This window comes from Rhinopithecus bieti, unplaced genomic scaffold (assembly GCF_001698545.2).
Source record: "Rhinopithecus bieti isolate Rb0 unplaced genomic scaffold, ASM169854v2 scaffold_7681, whole genome shotgun sequence".
Taxonomy (NCBI): Eukaryota; Metazoa; Chordata; class Mammalia; order Primates; family Cercopithecidae; genus Rhinopithecus; species Rhinopithecus bieti.
Genome location: NW_016806571.1, coordinates 6094728 through 6105188, shown reverse-complemented (window position 1 = coordinate 6105188; position 10461 = coordinate 6094728). Strand labels below are relative to the sequence as shown.

The 10461-nt window shown below is 41.2% G+C and overlaps 1 protein-coding gene and 1 long non-coding RNA gene across 6 annotated transcripts in view; one reads left to right on the top strand and one right to left on the bottom strand.

The window, feature by feature from the left end:
* The window catches only part of BABAM2 (BRISC and BRCA1 A complex member 2), a 460475-nt gene that overhangs the window by 23474 nt on the left and 426540 nt on the right, over positions 1–10461 (bottom strand). The gene's annotated exons all lie outside the window — the stretch shown is intronic.
* On the top strand, positions 4393–7251 carry LOC108532742 (uncharacterized). The gene is made up of 3 exons (XR_001886534.1): positions 4393–4575; positions 4886–4928; positions 5374–7251. It is a non-coding gene; the product is annotated as an uncharacterized LOC108532742 (long non-coding RNA).

Below are 10461 nucleotides of genomic sequence, written 5' to 3'. Positions count from 1 at the left end.
TCCTTCCTTCCTTTGTTCCTTTCTTTTTTCTTCCTCCTTCCTTTCTTTTCTTCCTCACTCCTTCCCTCCCTTTCTTCCTCTTTCCTTCCTTCCTTCCTTTCCTTTTTTTCTTTCTTTTTCTTTCTCTCTCCCCTTCTCTCTCTTTCCTTTCTTTTCCCTCCCTCCCTCCCTTCCTTATTTTCTCTTTTCTTTTCTTTTCTTTCCTGCCTTATCTACTGCTCTTGTCTTCAGCAGACACTGGCATACCTCCCGAAACCCCCATGCTTCCCATCTTCTGGGACTTTGTGCACTCTGTTTCCTCTGGAGGAGTGTCCTCCCCTCTCTGCACATCAAATCCTACCCAGCCTCCAATTTCAGCTTCCTAGGTCTCAGGAAACAGACATAACCTCTTCTCCTTGACTCCTAGTGCTCTTTCCCTGCACATTACCACCTTAAAGAGAAGAATCTATGTGCAATTCTCATCCCTCCTCTAGTTCACTGAAAGCAGGGGCTGTATCTTACATATCACTTAACATCGTATCTAACACCTACTTTGAATTCAATAAACATTTGCTGAATGAATGAAGGGGAAAAGTGATCTAGGCTAGTGATCTGGGCAAAATCTAATTAAATGTTAGCCACTACAAATCCACACTGGGGCATGCCAAACCTGAGTGTCAACCAAGGCAAACAGCCTAAACCCTGCAGTTCTAAACAGAGAGCTGAGCTTAGCTGCCTGGTAAATTTGGGATAACTCAGACCATTAATCTGAGGAAAAGAGGTGGTGTAGTATGAAACCAACCTAAAAGCTGGGAAAGCCAAGGTATATGCTCAGTTCCTACACTAAGTTACTCTGTGACCTTGAATACGTCACTTCCTTTTGCAGGGCCTCAACTTCATTATCTGTGAAACAGGTGTAATAGCAGGACCTAGCTCATAGGGTTGTTACGAGAATTACAGAAATTAAAAAACATAAAGCACTTAGAGCTATGCTGGTGTATTGTAATTATTCAATACATTTTAAAATTATTATTGTCTATAAGGCAATCAGGAGAGATTGGGTATCCCATCGTTTATTTTGAGAAAATATGTGGTCTTGCCTTTATATGCATGTTCCTGTAATGCTCACTTTTCTGGATACCTGGAATAATGACAGTTTAAGGCTTATCCAGTCCACCAAATGATCAATAATGCAAAACTGGGGTTTTCTACATTTTGATTTTGATTGTTAGAAGAACTACATAGCTTCCCGCTTTGCCATTTGGACTGTACTCAGTCTACTGAGTAGTTAATGCCATGGACAGCCTCACTGTCAGAATGTAATCTCAAGCAGTGATGGACCATTCCAGAAATCAATCAGCAGGCTTTGAGTTGGTGCTCTTCAAAATGTGTGTGTGTGTGTTAGTCTTCAGTGCTTTGTACATATTCTGTACATAGTGAGCTCTTACACGTTTGCTGAAGAGATTGAGCAGTAACTTAACTGCAGCTACACACAGACTGTAGGCTTACTAGCTGCTTCTGGATCAACTTGAGGAAACCACTGTTCTGCCCAATTCTCACAATCATGGCTGCTGTAAAGCCTGTTCTTCCAAGAGCCAAGGCCCTGCCCACCCATGGCACACAAGGAGACAAACTACTTTTTTTCCTCAGAAGTGACTTTGGATTACAGACTACCCTAGCTCACCCCCACCCCACTTCTGCTTTCTTGGCATAGATTTTCCATTAGGCATGACTAAGTGCCAGGGGTTCCGTCTGTCTGGGAAAATAGGAGTCACTGGAATTTTCTGTCCTCTTCTCAATGTGCAGCCTCCCTGCTGCTTTGGAGGCAGCAGTAAAGTGATGTCTTTCCTTTGGCATGTTCCATTACAATACTCCTTCTTCTCTTTTGCCCATAGACGCTAGTAATAAGTTTGGCCACAGGAGCATGTTACCTTCTCTTAAAAGTACTTGGTTTTTAGACTCTCAGCAGAGCTATTGCTGCTCACAAACACCCTGGGTTTTCCTCATGGACACAGAGGCCTTCAGCCTCCTGGGTGAGCCACTAGGAAGAAGGTGCCCATGTCAGGCCACTCCATGGTAGGTGGATGGGTACATACATGGTGCAGGCTAAACTCCTGCCCTTGACAGCTCTCTGCTGTTCCTGTGAGCAAGGGAGCAGGAAAGAGGGGAAAGGTAGGAGGTCAGAGGTGGCTTGGGCTAGGCTTTGGACCAGTAATCAGGGGCATAAGGTTCTAATCTTGGTACTGTATGCCTTGCACAAATTCTTCTAGGAAATGAAAATGATGAACTGAAAGTCAACTCCAGGCCAATCGCCCTGCTTAAAGGTCTATATCGATTATTTCATTGAATGTCTGTCACAATGGTTAACGTTTACCATATTTAGACCTGGCTGCACGACATGATCTCGAAGGTTCCTTCCACGTTCCATGTTCTGTGGCTGGCCCCCACTGTCACACTTAGCTTCCTAGGGTGCATTCCTGCTTAGTCACCCAACTTATCTCTGCTGTTGGTTGTGGATTTTGCAGGACAGTGGAGTAGAGGTAACTGCCCCAGTGAGTTTTCTAAATTTTGGTTTTGATTTTTAGAAGAACTATATAACTTCCTGCTTTGCAATTCTGAGTTGTACTCAGTCTTCTGAGTAGTTAATGCCATGGATAGCCTCATTGTCAGAATGGAATCTCCAAGAGTGATAGACCATTCCAGAAATCAATCAGTAGGCTTTGAGTTGGAGCTCTTCAAAATATGTGTGTGTACGTGTGTGTGGTAGACTCCAGTGCTTTGTACATATTCTGTATATAGTGAGCTGGATGGTACCTGCCTCCTATTTTTGCTCACCTCTGTAAATCCTCTACTTTAATAAGGCATGAATCTAGTTCATTTTCACAGGTGGCCGTTGTTCTGAATGATCTGACAAAAGACAAGACAGAATCTTGTTTCTGCAGAAGCAAGGCCTCTGCTTGTCATTATGATATGCATACAATGGACAATCCTGACTGTTCGTTGATGCTTCCCTTTTTTCTAGAATTCATGCCTTAATGAGAAGTGAGAGAAACAAGCGGCTTGGCCCTCCTGCCTTGGCTGGACTCCACAACACACATGACAGCCCTGAGCAGCCCTGGCAGCACCTGTCAGAAACTAACACACACATCTGAACAGTCAAGCCTAATTCCCAAGAAGCTGTTTTAACTTGACATCTGAAAATGCATTGCATCTAGAATTATTTTACTGGGTGTGTGTTCAGGGCATATGTGTGCACGTTCTGCAACTGAAGTGTTCTATAAATATCAGATACGAGCTGTACAAAAAAGTATCACGTACATGATGTACTTAATTCCATTTAGTAATGTTTTCAATTTGTGTCTGACCTCTGGCAACAGAGATGGAAGTTTCTCAACATGAATAAAAAAGTATGCTCAGCTACCTTAAACAATTTTCACTTAAAATTCCAGAAATATATTAGAGCTTAGTGATTACCAGGTGGGTACTAGCCCAGTACTTTCAGAGGAGGGTACTGAAATCCAGAAAGGTGACGTGTCTTTCCCATGATCGCACAGGAAATTAATAATGGTCCCTAGATGAGACTCAGGTCACTTGACTCCCAGGCCATTATCCTTTGCTTTTTTTTGACTTACTGTATGTTTCTTCCCCCAACTGTTCAAAAGGAACTCTGATTCCATTAATAGCGTATGTTCCTACTATGATTTATTAGAAAAATCCCAAACCAGCTCCTCTACCCTTTCCTTTCTGACTCTATAGGGCATCTGTCTATTTTTCCAGGAAAGAGAATACGTGACCCTAACTCACAAGCAAGGAAGTCGCTGTCCTTGGTGATCCCAAACACTTCCCCAGTGGCTGGCGGGGTAATTGGAACCCAAGCCTGAACACTCAATTGTTCCTGAACGGGCACAACTAAGTTAATTTTCCTGACAAAGATGTGCTGACCTTCCAGTTGCTTTTTTTTTTTTTTTTTTTTTTTAATTTTTTATTTTTGAGACAGGGTCTTGCTCTGTCACCCTGGCAGAAGTGCAGTGGCATGATCTTGGCTCACTGCAAGCTCTGCCTCCGTGGTTCAAGTGATTCTCCTGCCTCAGTCTCCTGAGTAGCTGGGATTACAGGCGTCCACCATCATGCCTGGCTAATTTTTGTATTTTTAGTAGAGACGGGGTTTCACCATGTAGCCCAGGCTGGTCTTGAATTCCTGACCTAAGGTGATCCACCTGTCTCGGCCTCCCAAAGTACTGGGGTTACAGGCGTGAGTGACCACGCCCAGCCCAGTTACTCTTTCTCTGTGACTATCCTGATAAGCGGAGTTCAGCGTAGCTTCTTCTGGCTCGTGTGACTGAAGCCAGAACAAAAGCCCTAACTGTTTTCCACTGAGAAAGCAGGATGAACAGGGGTGCAGTCTTTAAAACAGCTCTCAGAGAAGCTTCCAGGGGAACCAAAGGAATACAGATGGGGGGCCTAGGAAAAGATGGCCTGAGGGGACCTGCAGAAGGGATTTACCTGCTGCCCCTCCCCCAGGGGAGCCAGGAGGCTCAGCTGGGCTGTAAACACTCCGTGCCTGGTGCAGCCTGGTCTGCACAGGCTGAGAGGATGGTGAGTGGCTTCCTCTGGGATGAGGGCCGTATTAGCAGTAATTGATGGCCAGGCTTTTTAATGGAGCTTATCATTTCACTGCAACAGATGTCAGGTTCTAATAAATAACACGTTCTCACTGACCTACGCAATGTGGAGAGGATGCCTGGATGTCAGGCAGAGCTCGATTCCTCCCCATCTCTGTTGCTCTCTCTTCTGTAAGGAAAAACAAACCAAACCCCTTTAAGATACTTTTCAAAGGGATTCTCTTTGAGAGTTCAAGGATCCAATAATTCCATGTTATTTAGATGATTTGCTTTTCTCTTCACAGCTCTACTTCTAAACCCCATGAGGAAAAGGCCCAGGAGGGACTGGTGAGCTTGCTCATGCGGGAACCCAGTCCAGCGTAGCTGGGACTACAGGCGCCCGCACCACGCCTGGCTAATTTTTTTGTATTTTTAGTAGAGATGGAGTTTCACTGTGTTAGCCAGGATGGTCTCAATCTCCTGACCTCCCGATCTGCCCACCTCAGCCTCCCAAAGTGTAGGGATTACAGGTGTGAGCCTTTTTTAATTTTTTTAAAGTAATGTTTGGTTTTACGTAGACTAAGCAAGGATGGAATTGGAATTTTTCCACTTTTCAGCTGGTTGTGCTGGTACCAAGAAGATACAACCACAGGGGATGACAGTCCATTAATGGGGTGGCCTTAAACTTTGGGAGCTAGCCAAGTCACCGAGGTTAAGGGACTGTTTACTGGGGTACATATGATGGTATCAATATTGACTCTGTTTTTAATTTAAAATCTCCGTTTTTCTCTAGGGATGTTGCTGCTGATAGCTAAAAATGATCAAATTCTTACCATATACTAGACCTTATGCTGGACAATTCACTGACATTATCCCATGTAGTAGGCAGAATTCTAACATGACCCCCAAGATTCTCCATCCTCTGTGTAATCCCCAGGATTGTGAATATGATGGATTTCATTCTGGTAAACAGGTTTTGTTATATGGCACAGATGACTTTAAGATGGGTAGCCCTTAAATCTGTGACTAGCAGAAGAGACAAGAAGGCAGATATTCAAAATATAAGAGGGATCTGATGCACCACTACTGGCTTGAAAATGGAGGGGACCACATGGCAGAGGACGCACGCAGCCTCTAGTTGCTGAGGGTGGTCTCCAGTTGACGGTGGCAAGGTAACAGGGGCCTCAGTCCTACAACCACAAGGAACTGAACTCTGCCAACATACTGAAAGAGCCTGAAGGAGAAGCATAAGCTTCAGGGGTGAGATCGCAGCCCCAGACAAAGCCTTGATTTTAGTTGCCTAAAACCCTGAACCGAGAACCCAGGCATCTTGTGCAGGACTCCTAACCCACAGAAACTGTGAGATTAATAATTAGGGGTGTTTTAAAAGAGTTAATTTATGATAATTTTAAAATTAGCAACACAGAAAATCATACACCCCAGGTGATACCCATCATAACCCTCTGAAGTAGGCTTCACCATTTTAGAGACAAGGAAACAAAGACTCAGGGAAATTAGGAATTTGCCCAAAGTCACAGAGCCTGTAAGTGGCAGAGACAGGTTTAAACCCAGCTATGTCTTGACTTTATGGTCAGTGCTCTTCATTGCCTCATGCATTTCCTCTCTGTATGAGGAGAGAGCCTCAGACACATGGTAAAAAGAGTATGGAACTGTTTCTGTCTGCCTGGGTGTGGATGTGCAGAAGGGTCAGAGGACCTATGTTTTTGTTTTGGTTTTAAATGGTGAAAAGATATATATTTAGAATTAACTAGCTGGATTCAGTTTAGATGATCCCAATATGCCTTGTTCTCTCCATCAGGCCTGATCAGGGTGTTGGCTTTGGCCACATCAGTGTCACTGAGCTTCTTCACAGCCTGTTTGATCTGGTGCTTGTGGGTTTTGACATCCACAATGGGACCCAAGTTGTGTTGTTGTCTTCTATCTTCTTCACGGCTGACTCAGTGCTTGGGGAACCTGATGATGAATTATTGCTCAAGCTTGCTTCTCCTGGGAGTGCTTTTCCAAGGATATTTCAGCTGCCTCCAGAGCCACACTGTCTTGGGCCACCGGAAGGTGGGTCATGTGTGGATCGGATCTTCTTTTTGTGGCTGTGGACATCTTTAAGCACTGCCTTCCTGGCCTTCAAAGCGTTTGCTTTGGATTCAGCTTTGGGAGGGCAAGAACTTCTTTTTTCACTTTTGGTGCCATCATGTGAAAATGAGGACCTATGTTGAACCCTCACTCCTCTAGAAGCCAGCTGTGTGCCCTTGGGCAAGTCAATTAATCACTCTGAGCCTCAGTTTTTGTAATCTGTATGAGGCGTACTAAGAATTTCTGCATTACAACCCTTGAAGGGCTGCAGTTGATGATCCCATAAAAGTGTGTGAGGGCCACTGTGAAAGAAGTCCACAGGGCAGATAGAGGCACCTGGATGTCATGTAGGTATCATTTTCTTTTCTTGATGACTGCCAATTTCAATATCCTCTGCCTATAAGTTGGATATAATCACTTTGATGGCTTGTTTGGAAGTCATTTTAAATAGTTTTTTTTTTTGGAGAGGAAATGATTCTTTATTACATTTATTGAAAAACTACAGAATAAGATGGAATGTAATTTTTTTTCTTGAATTCTTTAAAAGGTAGTTGACTATTAAAAGCCAAAGTAATAACAACGTATTGTGGAATTCATAAAATACGAAGACTGAAAGTGTGTGAATATGATAGCACAAAGGTAAATAGAAGGTATACAGATGACTACACTGTTTATACAGGAAGCATTATAATATTAATTCATGGTAGGCTGTGATAAGTTAAGGGTGTATTTTTAGTGTATAAATGACTAAAATACACAAGGAAATATAGCTAACACACCAACAGAAGAGAAAATGGTAAACTAAAAAATACTTGAATAAACTGAAAGAATACAGGAAGAAAAGAACAGTGGAATAAAAACCCCCCCAAACCGAAAATACGAATAGCAAGACTGTAGGGCTTAAACCCAGTAAGCTTATTATTTATATTACATGTATAAATAAACAAAATACTCCAGTTAAGGCCAGGTGCAGTGGCTCATGCCTGTAAGCCCAGCATTTTGGGAGGCCAAGGTTGGTGGATCACTTGAGGTCAGGAGTTTGAGACCAGCCTGGCCAATATGGCAAAACCCCGTCTCTACTAAAAATACAAAAAATAGCCAGGTGTGGTGGTGTGTGCCTATAGTCCCAGCTACTCGAGAGGCTGAAGCAGCAGAATCACTTGAACCTGGGAGGCGGAGGTTGCAGTGAGCCAAGATCAAAACAGTGCACTCTGGCCTGGGTGACAGAATAAGACTCTGCCTCAAAAAAAAAAAAAAAAAAAAAAAAGGCCGGGCACAGTGGCTCATTCATGCATCTAATCCCAGTACTTTGGGTGGTCGAGGCAGGTGGATCACGAGGTTAGGAGTTCGAGACCAGCCTGGCCAACATGGTGAAACCCCGTCTCTACTAAAAATACAAAAATTAGCCAGGTGATAGTGGCGTGAGCCTGTAATCCCAGCTAATCAGGAGGCTGAGGCAAGGGAATTGCTTGAACCCAGGAGGCGGAGGTTGCCATGAGTGGAGGTTGTGTTGAGCCGAGGTCACGCCACTGCATTCCAGTCTGGGCGACAGAGTGAGACTCTATCTCAAAAAAAAAAAAAAAAAAAAAGAAATACACCAATTAAAAGGTAGACATGTTAAGACTAGATTAAAAAAACCCAAGGTCTACAAAAGGTTTTCTTCAAATATAAAGACACAGATAGGATAAAGAAAGGGTGAAAAAAAATATATACCATGCAAAAAATACACAGAAGAAAGCTGGTATAACAATTTTAATATCAAATGAAGCAGATTTCAAGTCAAAGAATAATGCCAGAAATAAAGAGTCATCTCATAATGATAGAAGGACCAATTTATTAAGAAGACCTAACAATTCTAAATATGTATCTAAAATAAACTTTTAAGAAAAAAGCAAAATTAGCAGAACTAAGGGGAGAAACAGACAAATCCAAAACCCCACAGGTGAAAATGTTAATACCTCATTTTAATAACTGATATAATAGACATAAAAAACCAGTAAAGAGCTAAAAGATTTGAATAACACTAACAAGTAATTTAACTTAGTTAATGTATATATAGAACACTATACTCCAAAACTGCAGGACACACATTCTTTTCAGGTTTACATGGAATATTTATCAAGATAGACCACATGCTGGTCTACAAAACAATTCTCAACAAATTCCAAAGGCTTGAAATCATACAGGTTATGATCTCTGACCAAAATCAAATTAAATTATAAATCAATAACAATAAGATATTTAGAAAAATCTTTCTAAACACTTGAAATTCAAGAAGCACAATTATAAATAAGCCATGGTTCAAGAAGAAATCACAAGGGAAATCAGAAAATATTTCTAATAAAATAATAATGAAAAACAACATACAAAACTTTGTGGAATGCAGCTTAAGCAATCCGTAGAGAGTAATTTTATATTCAAAAAATAAAAAGGATTAAAATCAGTGACCTAAGCTTCTACTCTAAGAAACTTGAAAAGGAAGACATTAGAAACCGTGTACTGCCAAATCACTTTGACAACTTAGACATGATGGATCAATTTCTTATTTAAAAACCTAGCTTGCTAAAATGAACACAAGAAGAAATACAACAATCTGAATATCCCTGCATTTAGTAAAGACACTAAGTATTTTTCGCACAAAGGAAACCCTACCAAACATTTGGAAAGAAATAATACTAAATCTGCACAAACTCTTTCAGAAAACAAGGAAGAAATCTGCACAAACTCTTTCAGAAAACAAGGGAAGAAGGAATACTTTCCAGTTTATTTAATGAAGCCAGCATAGTACTGATACCAAAGACCTGACAAGGACAAACATGAGAAAAGAAATTTTAGACCAATATTATTCATAAATGTAGATGTAAAAATCTTAAAATTTTAGCAAATCAAATTTAATAATATAAAAAAGGATAAAATCATGACTGAGAAGGGTTTATCTTTGGAATGCAAGGTTGGTTCAACAAGCAAAAACTAAATAATGTAATTCATACTAACAGAATAAAGAAAAAGCACACGATTATGTCAATGTCAAAAGATGCAGCAAAAGCAATCTATAGAATTCAACACCCATTCACGATAAAAAAAAAAAAACCTCTTAGCAAAGTAGTAACACAAGAATTTCTTTAATCTGATAAAGACATCTATGTAAAACCTCAACATCAACCTTAATAGAGAAACATACAGCTAGATTCTGCTCTTATCACTTATGTAAAAAATTGTACTGGAGATCCTATTCAGTGCAAGTAGGTGGAAAAAGAAATAGAAAAACATAAAGATTGGAAAGAAAGAAGTAAAGCTGTTAGCATAAGGGGTGACTATTTATGTAAGAAATTATAGGCTGGGTGTGGTGGCTCATGCCTGTAATCCTAGCACTTTGGGAGGTCAAGGCAAGTGGATTGCCAGAGCTCAGAGTTTGACACCAGCCTGGGCAATATGGTAAAACTCCATCTCTACTAAAAAAAAAAATACAAAAAATTAGCCTGGTGTGGCAGCATGTGCCTGTAGTCCCAGCCACTCAGGAGGCTGAGGCAGGAGAATTGCTAGAACCTGGGAGGCGGAGGTTGCAGTGGGCCAAGATCACGCCACTGTACTCCAGACTGGGTGACAGAGTGAGACTCCGTCTCCAAAAAAAGAAAAAAGAAATGATAAGAAATCTATAAAATACTATCAGACTTTAGTAGTAATAAGTGAATTTAGCAATGTCACAGGATGCCATGTCAATATAGAAAAATCATTTGTATTCCTATATGCCAGCAACAAACAACTAGAAAATATTTTTTAATTTTATGTT